The sequence below is a fragment of the Corvus cornix genome, chromosome 14, assembly GCF_000738735.6.
Source record: "Corvus cornix cornix isolate S_Up_H32 chromosome 14, ASM73873v5, whole genome shotgun sequence".
Lineage (NCBI taxonomy): Eukaryota > Metazoa > Chordata > Aves > Passeriformes > Corvidae > Corvus > Corvus cornix.
This window is the reverse complement of record NC_046344.1, coordinates 2,936,529-2,950,973: the sequence shown is the minus strand read 5'-3', so window position 1 is coordinate 2,950,973 and position 14,445 is coordinate 2,936,529. Positions and strand designations below refer to the sequence as shown.

The following is a 14,445-nucleotide window of genomic DNA, read 5'->3' as shown; positions in this document are numbered from 1 at the left end:
AGACTGAGCCATGCCTGTGCTTGCAGACTTGTTGCTGCAGTGTGACCTATGGGGCTTGGCTTTGAAGAGGCTTTATTGATTTGTCACTGAGGAGGGGAGTGATAAGCCATCCTTCTGGCTGGCCGAGGTCTCTGTGTCTGTAGCCTCAGCACGGCATCTGCTGCAGTCCCATTTTCTGCAGAGAGGTGAAAGTCAAACGTCTTTCTGAAGAGTCTCAGGGTTTGCAGGCCAAATCTCATAGCTCTTTTCAGCAGGCAATAAAAACAAAATGTGAGCTCCGTAGGTTTGGGATTTGTTACTTGTCCGTGACTCTGGGCATGGCAGGACCTCGATCTGCACAGGGGGACCTGACACATCACCTTGGGATACCTCAGGGCAGTGGAAATGCAGTCCTTGGGATGTATTTAAGGTGCCCTGCCAAAGGGAAAAAAGTTGAAACATGAGATGTTGTGATTGTATTTTTTTTTTCTTGGACAAAAACTATTTGAGGCAAATTTGTGAAACAGTTTCACACAGGAAAGCTGGTCAAAACTTGGAAAAGAAAACAAAGTAATTTAGTCCTTTTTTTTTTTTTTCCAGTCCAAAATATCTGATTTTTAAATGTGTCCATGATATTTTTATCATTTTTTTTCCTGGATCAAACAAACCAACAGTGTTTCAGCTTGAGGCTAAGCAAGAAATCTTTGATTAGCCCCAAATGATGGTGTTTTGTTGTTCAGTATTTCATTTTCCTGAGGCCAGCAACACAATCATTTGGCATCAATCAAGAAAAAAATGCTTTCAATTCTTTGCTCATTTGTGGTCTGATAGATCCTCCCTGCTTTCCTACCAGTTTGGTCTGTCACACTGTGGGACCTCCACATTTTCAGGGTTTGTGCCTCCGAGGCTCTAGAACTGGAGAAGCCTGAGGCACCCCTTCCTGTCCTGTCTGATCCCAACACCCACTTTGTTCTAACCATAGTTCCCCTTCCCCCCATGCAGCATGAAGGAATCACACCCAAATACAATAAGAATATTTAACTTTCCATTGCTTCAGGCTGCAGTAATTAAAAAAAAAAAAAAAATCACTTCTGAGAAGGAATTTATTCCATTGTTATTCAGAATTGGAGTAGTAAAAATAATAATGATGAAAACAAATACTAATAGCCAGACAGGGCCAGTGCCAGGGGCAGGCAAAAATCACTGCCAGGAGCAGCAAAAGAGCTGTGACCCAGCTGTTCTGTGCCCTGGCTAGCAGATGTCTCCTTTGCCTGTGGAAAAGCCCTGGAAAGCTCATGCTGCTGCTTCAGAGAGAAAGAGAAAAGGCTGGGGGGCACCAGTGGCTGCCAGATCCCTCCCAGTCCTCTCACCTTAGGGGGGTCAGAAACTCTTGTGTGAAGCCTTTGAGCTGCTTCCCCTCATGCAGTGTTTTGCACCCAGGAGTTTTATCAACTCCCCTGATAATCCCTAAATCTGAGAACAGCAAAACAGGGCATGCCTCAGACTTACATCTTGGAGCATTTTGCAAATAAATTGGAGGGTTTTAATAATTCCCTTTAACACAGGAAGCTGGGTAAAGGAAGGGTTATTTTTCTGACCCAAATGATTCTACCAGGCAAAGCTGACTGCAACGTTAGTCTTCATTTATCGAGCCATGATAGCATCCAGGAGTTGATAGCAGTGTCCATATTCCCATCCTATAGATAAGAAATAGGATGGTCCATCAAAGTGTTTATTTGTACAGCAAGCTAGAAGTGTTACCTATTTTTGAGTGTTACTTATTTTTGGGTGGTGTTTTCAGGGTGGGGGGAAGGGGAAAGAGTTAATTTACAATAAGTCATGCAAATCCTAATGTGGTCAGCGCAGAACCTCAAACCTGGTGAGCACTCAAAGGTTGTAACCCAAGTGTGTAACCTAGTGCAGGGTTTTTCTTTTTTCTTCTTCCCCCCAGGACACAACAAAATCTCAAGAGATGTCAGACATGGGCAGGGCAAACAGCTGATCTCTATTTGCACTTTGGGTGTAGCTCTCCGTGGGTGGGTTTTTCAAAATGTGTCTAAAATTGCAAAGGAACACAAGTGCAGAAAGCTCCTGGGAGCTGTGCTAAACCACTTCCCTCATCTGGATTGACTTAACAAGATCAAATACATGTGAACAGGATGAGGACTCACAGGTTTCAACTGCTGCTCAGGAAATTCAGGTTAAACATTAGGAAAAACTTTCTAACAGTGAGGGCCGTTGCATATTAATAGAAATTGCTGTGGGAGGTTGTGTACCCAGTGCCACTGGAGGCTGTTAAGAACAGGTTAGAAAAACATCTGTCAAGAATGATGTAGGCAGAGTTGGTCTTGGCTTGGGGAAGAATTATGAATTAAACGAAGCCCCAAGTTCTCTTTCAGCCCAATTTTCTCTGCTTCTGCAGTATTGCATAGTAGTGGTTAACAGATAAATTATAATATTGCAATTTTTTTTTCTTTTTTAAAGTATATACTTTGAGTTCTCTCTTCAATGTAGCACAAATACAGGTTTCAGTCAGGAAAGGTCCAAAAATAAACAAATCTCAGAATTATTGAACAGGCAAGCAGGAGCAGCACCCTTTTTTTTTTTTTTTTTTTTTAAGGGAATAAATTTTCAACAGGGAAAAAAGAGGAAAAAATGAGGCCCCAAAGAAGATGCATCAACTTGGAGATGAGGATAGTTATATTAAGAAAATAAATCTAAAGTGTATCAAAAGTTCATACCTTTGGGGAGAAAAAAGCGGGAAAGAAGAGAAGGAAAAGCACAGATATCATTAGGACAAAACCCTAGAAAAGGAAAAAATCCTAAACAAATTAAATTATACATCTAATGAGCACAAACAGACATCTTCTTTCAAAAGAGATTTAACCCAATTCTTCAAAGAAACAAAACCCAGCAGTAATTAGTAAGTGCTTTTATCTCTTCTGGATTACAGTACCCAATAAAGCTGAATTCCTAGAGGTGATGTTCCTCCTCCCAGAATATGAATCATTAGAAGATGTTGTGCAAGGCTTTTCCTGCCTCAGCCCAATAGGATGCCACCAAAGTCGGACAGCTTGGGCTGTGCTTATTCTGCATATCAAAAAATCAGCTGTGGCCAGACCCCAAACGCAGAGATGAGAAAAAGAAACTGGGACTTTTCCTTTGATGTTCTTTGAGTTATGAATCAGGCCTTAAAATCCTGCTGGTCTCCTGTGTTTTGACACAATACTAAAGTTTTGTAACTTCTTCAGCAGAGTGAAGCCGGAGGGTAACGAGGGAAGGAAATGTGGTAAGTAATAACATTTATATTCTGTTGCTTTGCTTGGGTGCAAGTGCCCCGGCCACATAAAGCAAAACCAGGCCCCTGTTTAGAAAGTGCACGTTGTGCTATGGCCCAGACAGGTAATTCCATGTCCTCCAGAGTGCAGACCTGTATTTCACATCCCTTGAAAATGCAACTCCAGCACTCTCAGGAAGAGGAGGAGGCAGATCCCTGTCATAACCCCAAGGCCTGGGAAAAGCTCTTATTTACTCTTTGTGGAAATTTCATGCCAGTACTAACCCACAAGTGACTTCTGCTTGCCACTGAGCAGCTTTTTTTGTGACATGAATAAATACTCCATAAATCCCTGATGGAAAACTCGTCATGTCTCACACAGAGATGTGCTCAGGCACCAAGTATTTCAATGTGTATTTGACTTTTCTTTCTGCCTTTGAAGTTTCCAGAGCATCCTCTGATCCTGCAAGGGAGATGGGAGGCTGGTGGTCCAGGAGGGATTTGCCCCCAAGTGTGGCCATGGTTTTACCATGCAGAGATGGGCATAGAGGGTGGGAAAGCCCAGCTAAGCTTGTGCTCTCTGCCATCCTTTGGAAAAAAAACCCAGAAAAATGAATCATCACAGAAATATAGGTCAGGGTGGAAAAACACAACTCAGGAAGGTTTTCAAACTACTTCAGAAAAAATGAAGATCAATTCCTGTGCTACTGCCTTTTGACTTTGCAGCCAGGAGACGTGGTACTGGTAACCCAAAATCTGCATGCTGAGCTGAGTGGATGTTAAGCACTCAGATAAAGAGGGGCAGACGTTGCCAAAAATTTTCTCCAGCCAATTCTTTCAGCCCAAACATTCTCATTACTCTTCTATGGATTCAGACGTTTCCCAGTGGGTAGCTTCTCTTCCTTTAGTTCCCATGTTCCAAGAGACAAAGTTAATCTGTCTCCACAGAGGTGCCCAGGCTCTGTGCTGTCAGCAGGGTTCATATCAGTGCTATTAATCATCTGGTAGTTGCTGTTCTTTCATTTCCTTCTGCTAGCTCGTGTTCTCAGCTGTCCTCCTCTGCTCTGAGGCACACATCTCTCTGCCTGACCTGCATGGGCAGCAGCGACAGGCAGCTCCAGGCTCTGTGTGGGAAAGGACACCTGCTGGTCCTGGGGAGGTTTAGCTGCGCCTGGGATGTGGGGCAGCTCCAGCCACCACAAACTCCTCACCAGGAAATCAGCTCCTGCTGTCGGATGGCATTTCAGAACTGAAAAGTTGTGCCTTGCCCAAGCTCACAGCCGTGTCCCCTTTGCTGTTGTGCCATGTTGCAGCCTCCAGCTGGGGAGCTCAGTTTTCCTGTAAAGCCCAGGAATATGCTCACCTTCCTCACTTTTTTCCTTGCATAAATACATCCTGTATAACTTTAGGTTTGGGGTGTTTTTAATCACACATCCCAGGGTAAGAAGGCGCGTTTATTTTGTCCACCACAGTTATGACACGGTTTCTCTGTAGTCTTTACGTACATCTTCCTCTTTATACTTCTATTTGTCCTTATTATTGGGATAAATCCTTGAGATTAAATGAGATTAAGTCATTTTGAACAATCTTATTCTTATTAGTATTGAGATAAATTCCTGTCATTAATAACACAGGTAATTATTGGTAATATTGCCACTTGCTGTTTATACACTGTTGTGTGTGCACAGTTCTTTCCAAACAGGTAAAAATTATTGCTCTTATTTTATTACAGTAAAATTCACACCTCTTTTCAGGAGGTTTGGCACCATCCCGAAATGCCATAGTTGACAGCAACCTGAGGAGAGGTGGGGTGAGGATGCCCTGGTGGCAACCTGAGCAGCAAAATGGGAAACAGAGGTAAGAACAGCCTGCAGCACACGTAAAACAATGCTCTTTGTGTATTGTAGATGCATCTCTGCAGGGAGGCAGCTTCCAACCAGAGGAGCCCATACATATAACACTTATGTTCTTCACTGTCACAAACTATTTGAGCCATTATTAGGGTTCATTCAGTGCCCTGGGTTGTGCATGGAGGCAGCCAGGATAACCACAGCACTTGGTCCTGCAGTTACTGTGTCTGGTATGGAGTGCTTGTCTCAAATGCCTGGGATTTTAAAATTTATTTATTTATTTATATTTCTACTCTATTTAAGCATTGTGGTATCTCTCTGATACCTTTATCGACCAAAGTGGCATTACTTTTACAACAGGAAAACCCCCCAGGTCTCATTTAACTTTGTCTGAAAAGTAAAATGGGTAAATCAAAAACGTGTACAGAATAAAGGCCGTGAAGGCAAAGGCAGAGTGTTGAGGTTTAGTGGCAGGATGTGTCTGTCTCTTGAAGCTACTTTAACTATGCTTCAAAATTAAAAAGTAGAGAGCCTAAAAATAAATTACTAAAAGCCTTTTCTTATCCCTAGGCCACCTTCAGAGAGGCAGGAATTTTGCTCAGACTACAGGTAGGTGCTATGTTGCTGATCTGTACCAGGAGCTCCCTTGTTCTGAGTCCAAAACTGATCTCAGAAGCTCAGACCAGGCCAGGTTAAGCCTCCCCAAGTCCAGCATTTCTCTGATGAAGCTGAAGTCCCGGTGAGTGGCCACTTCCTGGGCAATGAGATGCTGAGCAGTGGGACCAGGTGCTGCCTCTCTGCCACATTGCCACACTTGCTCTGTCGGCTGCAGAAGGCAGCACTCCTGACACTGCTGCAGCACAGAGAATGCTCTCCCCTAATTACCAGGAGCATCGCTTTAAGAAGTTACAGCTTCCTGGAATGATGTGAAAGGTTTGTGTCACGTTTAGAGCACAAGTGAGTAATAGGCAATTGCAGGCTGGAGCATCTTTAATCACTTTCAATTTTAAGTACACTTTTGAAGAGCGTGACTCATTATTACCTGGCAGATCATGATGAAGTTCTACATTTCTGGTAGCCTAGTTTACAAATGAAAACAAGATTTTTGTCTACAGGGTGTGCTGGTTGGCAGTTTCTTCCCCCAGAATGACCAATGGCCAACATGTTGTCAGCCAAGGTGATATTTCTGCCTGAAACTTTGGAAGGGAAGAAGCCACACCACCTGTCTGGAGTGGAGGGGAGGGATGAACCATGCTCCAGCCACAGGCAGATGCCGTCATCCTGCCCTGCAGCTTCCTGGGAGGAATGTTTGGAGCAGCAGGACATGCACAGCCGTGAGTACTGCACTCCAACTGGCCCAAAATACCTGAAGCCATGTGTTTATCCCCCTTCTTACTGCGCATCTGCAAATGCCCTAAATTCATTACCAGCATGTTGATGGAAAAGTGTTTTCCTTCTAATCAAAATATTGCCAAATATGTTTTCCCACTGTATGCTCAAGACATTTCTTGCCATCAAATGGAGTTATCTTCTCCCTGCTCTTGTGGCAGTAGCAGCCTGGAGGGGAAGGGCAGGCACTGGCAGGGCACAGGGATGGGCATCTCACCCCCCCATCCCACATGTCCAGGCATTACACACTGCAGTGACCTCTTGGGGAGCAAAGCGAGAGACAGCAGCCCAAGAATCAGGCAAATTGGATGTTTTTAAATAGGATTTATGCTTCTGGAGCAGAAAAGGACAGTGTTTAAAGGACTCCCTGCACCATCAGGAACCTGGCCACGTATATGATTGGCATTTGCACTGCTAATGAGACCATTTCTATTATAATGAGCTCATTACTATTTTTACTACTATTGTATTTTGCATGTTTCACAAATCATGCAGGGAGCTGTATTGTACTTCTACTTTCTCTTTCTACCTTGGAAACTCTCAGGGCAGTCCCAGTGGCTGCATAACACAGAAGAATTAATTAACCCCTGTGGAGAGACCAAGGGGGAGTGGCTGGTCATAGCAGGAGAAGGAGAGAAAGCAGGGGATGGAGTCATGGCTGGAAACTAATTCAGTGAGGAGTTCCCATGCTGCACTGAAACCCAGTGCCAAGATGTTTTTATGAATGTATCTCCCACTCAGGAATGTCTGTGCAAAATTAGCCTGCTCCTGAGGGAACACTTGGCATATAGATTATGCTCTTTGTCAACGTTTTCTTGCAAATATTGATTTGGATCAGGTTTTGTTTCTCTGCTATTTTGCAGTATTTTGCTTTAATAAATTTTGGATATGCTAGAACAAAGACATTTTGGCTTTGTAGTAATGTTCAAGTTTCCAGTGTTGCTCAACTGGTCTGATTCACGTCCCTTGAGATGCTCCTTTCCTTTCTCAAGTTCCAAACATATGTTCAGTAGGACAGGCCCCAGAGACAGGTCTCGCTGGCTTCCAATGATTCTGTTGGCTTGGGTTGCTTTGGCTTCAGCTCCTTACCATCGGTAATTCCAGTTGGCTCCTCAGTAGCCACTGCCTCAGCTCTAACTCTCAGGGAATGGCCAACACCCTGGAAATCATCCCCTGCTATATTTCAGGCTACTTGGCTTCAACAGTGCACCACAAGATACAACTCAGAGAGAGAGGATTAAAAGGGGCAACTCTGCCCCTTTGGAAGCTTCCAGAAACCTCTGGAAGTGAAAATGAATCTTCAATGCAAATCAGCTGCTGGAAAATCACATTGCCCTATCATATGGCTGCCACTGATAGGTGTAAGCACAGCAGTTCCTGATGGAGCAGAGCAGACATCAGGATGCACAGATGTGGAGGGGGTTTAGCACTCTGAACTCATGCTGAAGGCTGTCTTTCCATTGATTCCACAAAGAGAGGACAAACCCGTGGGTTTGTGTCACGTTGGATGTCATTGACTGCAGCACCAGGATGGTTTAACCTCACCAGACAGGTGAGAGTTGTCCAGAGTGGGAATGGCCATCTGCCAGACTGCATTCCTCATCTACATATCATACCTTTGCCTTGGCCATCAGCAAGGAAGAAGGCTGTGCTTGGATTTTTCTGTTCACGGCAACTCCAGATCCAATTTTTTTCTTACCTGTAAAATTCAGATGTATTCTGAAGTCACATGTGAAGTCCAACAATTGCTTAAGAAAACTAATTTCCACCAAAGGACAAAAAAAATAGTAAATGTGTGAGTACATCTGCCTGTTGTTGGAGCTACCAAGCTGCATTTTGAATTTCGGGTCTGTTATTTTGTTAGTTTGACGTTGTAGCTCTCTGACAAGCTCCTTCTGTCTCACTCATCTCCTCTGTGTCCTCTGGCTGCTGAGACATCATCACTCTTTCAAGCCCAGGGTTAGGGCTGGCTTGCTTTTAATACTCAGTAGACTTTGGTGGCATCTGGCAGTAGTACTGCCAGCTGTTGCAGAGAAGATGAAGAAAGGACAGCATCAATGTTTTCTAAAAAAAAAATAAACCCAAGCAACTGGGTGTGTTCAAAGACACTTTCTCACAAATTTATATTGAAGAAAAATTTGGATAAAAAACTTCTGTCTTTTCAGACGAACCTTTTCCTACCTTGTTTGAATAGCTCAACAAGAGCAGAGGAGAAAGAAATAATAAATATGTAGAAAATATGCTGCCTCTCCTTCAGGAATTCAGCAATTACTTAAGTGAACCTAAAGTCTGTTTTTCCCAGCATCTTAGAAATGTCTCTGTGTTGTTCTCTTGTGAGCTTTGTACTGCACTGATATTTTGTGTTTAATAACATGTGGAGTGAAATAGGAGAATTAACGAGAGTTTTGCTTCTGGCGAGATTATCTACAGAATCTGCCTTTGGCTCGATGTAACAAGTGTCTTTTCTGCAGGTGTCTGTGAGTGCCTTGCACTTTGTGACAAACTGCTCTGGGATTTGAGGTCCTGCTGCACAAACCAGCAGGATCAGCTGAGACTTGTCCCTTCCTTAGGAAATTGTACAAAGGGATAAGAAAGAGAGGGAAGCAAACCGGGACCCTTTAAACTGGTCCCATCCAACCAAATCCCAAGGGAGTTCCTCCAAAACTAATGCAAATCTTGATCTCTCCGTTTTCCCTTTCAGCTGCTCTCAGCTTCCACTTCTGTGGACAAGAAGAGCTAATCAGGGTTTTAACATCAATAAGTTAACTTACCTCAGTGTTGTTCATTAGACTCCTTCACTTTAAACTGGAATTGGAAAGGGATATGGAGCACTTGCCATACCGCTCAAAATCTGACCCTGAGTAAAAATCTGCAATTGCACTTCAGACATTTGCTTTGGAAATCCCTCATCAAAGATTTTCCCCTGTTTTGACATTGGCATCTTTATCTGGAATAAGCTGAAGACAGTAAAAATGCCCCAATTTCAAATTCTTCAGATAACTCCCTCTCTTTGTTTTCACTTTGCTATTAAACACAGACAGAAGTAGAGTAGGGGCAAAGAAAGCAATCCAAGTTGGAAGGTTTGGCCTTTCAAGGAAGATTAAATTTTGTTTAGCTGCAAGCCTGCCAACTGTTCCACATTCAAAGGTCTGTGGGAATCACTGAGACTTTGGGGCTAGAAAGCTCAAATTCCCTTTACCAGGAAAAGAGATGGCATCATATGCAGATCCCTTGCATGAGAAGTTTGTTTCAGCCTTCATTTTCCTGGGACAGGCAAGGAAAGAATTTTGCACGTGGCCCTGAGAAAGCCCAGCAGGAACAGAGACTACAAAGACCAAGATTCTGCTCCCATCCAGGCAAGAAGAAAACTTCTGTTCAGTTTTATGGGGAAAAAAAAAAAAATCTAATTTTCTCTCCTTATTGCCCTGGAATGGAGAATTTCCTACTCTTTTCACAGGTATTTTTTAATAGATAAACAACCCATCTTTCTCCTTCCTGCAATCCCATTGGTGAGCTTCATTTGGCCAAACAAGGAGTTCAAGGTGTACCATGGGGCTCAGAGGGAGGAAAAGTGCAAGAAATCCTTCCAGGAAATAGAAAGCAAGCAACAGGATTTCATCCAAGGGCTCCCTGAATCCAGAAAACAGATGGTGATTGAGTTCTGTAGCAGCTCATCTGAAGGACACAAAAATGAAATTTTTTCCAGGAAAGTCTTCATGCCAGCAGCATGGAACTTCAAGGTAGGATGCACCAATATATTTGACTGGCTATTTATTTACTTGTGACTCAATTCCAGACTCTTTCAAAAGTAATTAATGTGGAGTGCACATGAAACCGTACTTGTTTCTTGCCATGATAGCTTTTTGTCCTTCAGCTCCTTGGCCACAGGAATTCTGCAGTTTTCAACACATGTGGGTCTTAACTTCACATTTCAGTCCTTCATTACCCTTCCCCTGCCTTCTCAATCCACAAGAGTCAGCAAAGCCTTGTGGAATGTGACTAACATTTAAAACCTAGCTGGGTGTTTCACACGCTTCCTCCTCGCTGTGAGCAGGATTTCACTTCAATTAAGAATAGACCCCCTCCCACTGACTTGGTTCCACAACCTAATTCAAGTTTTAACCCTGTGGTGCTGGTGCTGTGTATTTCCTGGCCGATTTGGGGGTTTTCTGGTAATGTATTTCTTCAAAGAGAATAGATTTAATCTATAGATTCAAACTGGGATTACTGAAAAAGGTCACCCATGCACCCCCTCAGCCCTGCTCATCCTCACAGTCTCTCATTTAATTTCAACATCACTAAAGCCTGAAATTTAATATTATTTGTTATATTTAGGGCAGATGAACTACCCAGTCAGAATAAGAGATTAGAAATTCATTTTTTAAGGCATTATGCAAAAACATAGAAAAAATTTGACCTTCGCTCAAGCACTCTGAGACCACTTGTGTGTAATTTAAAAATCAGGACAAGAATCTGAAGAGAAGAAAATGAAATAATGCTAGCAAAGATCTTTGAGGTTTAATTTTTTTTTTTTTTTCCCCCCCTGCATGAGAGATTCTGCACACAGAAACCTTGAGACAGTGGCTGGCTCCTTTGTGAATTCAGGTATTTGTACCAAACGAGATTACTCAGGAGCAGTAAGAATGACCCCAGCTGCTGTATGCTGCTAGAAACCTTTTGAATGGATAAGGACATAGTCAGTAATTACAAGGGAGGAAGACCACATGGCTTAAAGTGACCAGTTAGGAATCAATTCCTGCTGTGAAAATTTTTGTCCTTGTTTTACAGCATGTGTGGAGAAATGAAAAGCGTGCGTATAAAAATCAGCCTTGCTTCGTAAATAGAAAATAGGAAAGTTCATTCAAAAATGAATAATGTAGCCAGCATGGTATGAAATCCCACTGTTTTAAAATAATACCTAATTTAATTGCATCGATCTTTTAAAATAATTAAGAATGTGAGAATAATCAGTTTTCCTTTCATTGCAGACCTTTTTGTATGTGTTCTGAAAACATTTTTTATCTGGTTTGCTCCCACAGCTTCGGCTTTAAAGGTCGTTGTGTTTTATCAAGATATCATTTTGTGATGAGTTTTTATTATTCTCAGTGGCACTAACAGCATGCAGTGGCTGATCTTTCTTCAGAAACAGTAAAGGAAGTACGTGATTTATCCATATAACCTAAAAATAAAGGATATTCCTCTTGAATTTTAATTTAGCACTAATTAGCTGAGAGTTTTTGCATATGTATTTAGAACACAAGGAAAAGCTCTGGCCTTCTGTGTTGATTTTGTTAGTGAGTTTCAGGAAATTAAACAACTCAGCCTCAGAAAAAGAGGAAAGATGGATGCAATAAAAGCTGTAGCAACTGAAACTGTGATTTTTAGAATTCAGTGATAAGGAGAATGACACTGACACATCTCTGAGGAGTCCAGATTGCTCCTCAAGAGCTGCACACCTGAAAAGACAGCACAGAAAGCAAGTATAAAAATACTGAAACATTCTGGATTAGGGGAAGCAAATCACCCCTTGAGAAGAGGCAGGCAGCACTTCCTTGTGCTCTCACGGCTGCCCACGTGCTGTGGATGGAACCGGTGCTGCAGGCAGGGCACAATTTGCAGTATTTCAAAAGGACATTGGTGTCAGGTCTTCTGCGTGAGTAGTGACAGATCTCAGGTTTCTCAGCAGCGCTGTCAGCTGTGAAACTCAACTTTTTCCTGCTTTAAATGCACCTGCAGCAGCATTGTCCCTGCTTATGGCCAGTTTTTCTTATCCAATACCAAAAGAATTGGCTACAAGAAGGAGTGAGGCTGAAAAGAGAATCGAGAGGACGGTGTCTCAGGGCACATGCACTGCCTGTTTGCTGTCCTCCTGCCTTCAACAAGGCAAAGTCAGGAGTGAATGCTGTAGAGCACTGGAAAAGTTACCAAAGCACGTCTATGGAAACTGTGTTGTCATCACAGACCCCCTGTCAGGCCCAGGTTTTGAAGCAGGGATGGCAGGACTGGATAGAGACTGTGGAATTCTTGAGTCAGTTCTCAACGCCAGCAAGGGCCCTGTGATTCACAGGGAAAAAAATGCAGCCTGTCTCTATTCAGTTCGCCATGCATAAACCACATAAAACTCTCTGCAGTGACCTCCCACGATTTTGGTTTGGTTTGTTACGGAAGATTTCCCCGTGCTTGAGCCCCGTTATGGCTGCGGTAAGAAATAGTTTACTCCAGAGCAGTTCATAGACCTGGGTGCTTGTGTTTCTTTGTTCTTAAGATACTTTGAGCATTTTACTTTTGTTCAAAGGATGTTTCTTCTTTGAGATGAAGCCATTTGCTTTGTTTTAGAGCAATTTCATATCCTCTGTTTTCTCCCCATTTTTGTAGATGAAGCATAGGCTTGGATCAATACCCCCTCCTTGCTGCAGGGCAGCATAATAACTGAAAGATGGTTTTATAATTGTTATAAGGACACAGGGATTGTTTCATTTATGCAAGGGAAATGTGTTGTTAAGTCGTGTGATGATATGAGTTGAGTGTGAGCTTTCTGTACTTGTGGCAAAATGTCAATATTCCAAAAGCATCTTACAGTCAGCAGTTTCAGAGGGCAGGTTGTTTGCAAAATAGCCTCACCACTGTAATCCAGTGACACATAAATCTGCTGCTCCCTAACTTCCAGCACTGTCCTTTCCAAATCCAGAGTTAAATGGATTCTACTGCAAGAGCTGAATCGTCACCTAAACTGCAGTGCTTGAAAGATTTGCTGTTACTGAGGAAATTGGTCTCCTACATATTTCTATTGAATAATTTCCCAAGGACCTATCTTCAGTGCATGCTAATACTATATATTGCAGTGTTGTAGCTTCTGGATAGTCTAATAGACATGTAATCTTATTTTAGCAGAAACCCACATGCTCATAGGCTTGTACAGAGCAGTAACTGGCTGTACAAATAGTCCCTCTGAAATCAACAGGAAACCTTGGCCAGGTATTGCTTCACATATTAAAGTATATTCACAGCTCACTAGCTCACACCAATGACTTCAGCAGAGTCACTTCTCAGCTTCTATTACAGCAAAGCTCAGGGCCTTTTCTGGTGGGCAAAGTATTTTTTATTTTGTGTAATAGGAAAATGTGAAAATTGCAGTTGAACACAGTAACTTTCCAATGCATTTCAGGCCTCCTTCGGCTATGTTCATGAAATCCTGGTTGCTCAAAGGATCTTATTCACAGTTACTTAATTCTAGAATTATTTTTACTTTCAGTGAACCCCATGGTACTTATGACAATACTCCTGCTCCTGCAAAGGCCAATTCTTGTGGATGATTTTAGATAGGAGGGAAAATACAGTAAATCATGTCTGTTACTTAATAGAACCATGGCAATTTCTTGGACTGTGCTATCCATTCCACTTCTCTGAGCAAACTGGAAACCAGCAGCAGACACCATTTCCCATGCTCTCTCACCAGCTTCATTTTGATCTTCCATAATTGCTTTCTGCCTCTCTAAAATTTCTGTAAATTTATGGGTAGAGGGTGCACTTTGCTGCTGAACAAGGCCAAAATAGACACCTCAAAAAGACAGAACTGCAACCTTGTCACTGGCTTTCATTTGTGGTGGATGATGAGAAGAGGGGCAGTGACAAGTATTGGCCTTGGCAGGCGCAGTGAGGATCACCCTTCTCTCTGATGTTCCCCTCACACTCAGCACAGGAGCTGTGAACGTGAGAGGCTTTTCCTCAGCACCACTGTTGTGCTGTGCCACGCAGCTGCCATGTCCAAATGTTATCACAAGGACCCTTCCTGCCACCCCTGGACAATCCACTCCTATCACAAAGGCTTTTCAGCACAGATCTGCCAACAATCTCAGGCCGGGCCTGTCCCTGCCCTGTGACAAGCGAGGGCACACATCCCCTATTGCCTGGCTGTGATGCCCCAGGATCACCTTGGCCTATCAAGGAGAG

At 42.9% G+C, this 14,445-nt stretch overlaps 1 long non-coding RNA gene across 1 annotated transcript in view; it reads left to right on the top strand.

Annotated features, from left to right (window-relative positions):
* Nucleotides 1-14,445, top strand: part of LOC104684839 — a 148,527-nt gene that overhangs the window by 108,217 nt on the left and 25,865 nt on the right. Inside the window, exons 4-8 of the long non-coding RNA XR_751028.4 lie at nucleotides 3,231-3,268; nucleotides 4,989-5,113; nucleotides 5,677-5,715; nucleotides 6,222-6,440; nucleotides 7,683-10,235. This is a non-coding gene — a long non-coding RNA (uncharacterized LOC104684839). The remainder of the gene's footprint in view (nucleotides 1-3,230; nucleotides 3,269-4,988; nucleotides 5,114-5,676; nucleotides 5,716-6,221; nucleotides 6,441-7,682; nucleotides 10,236-14,445) is intronic.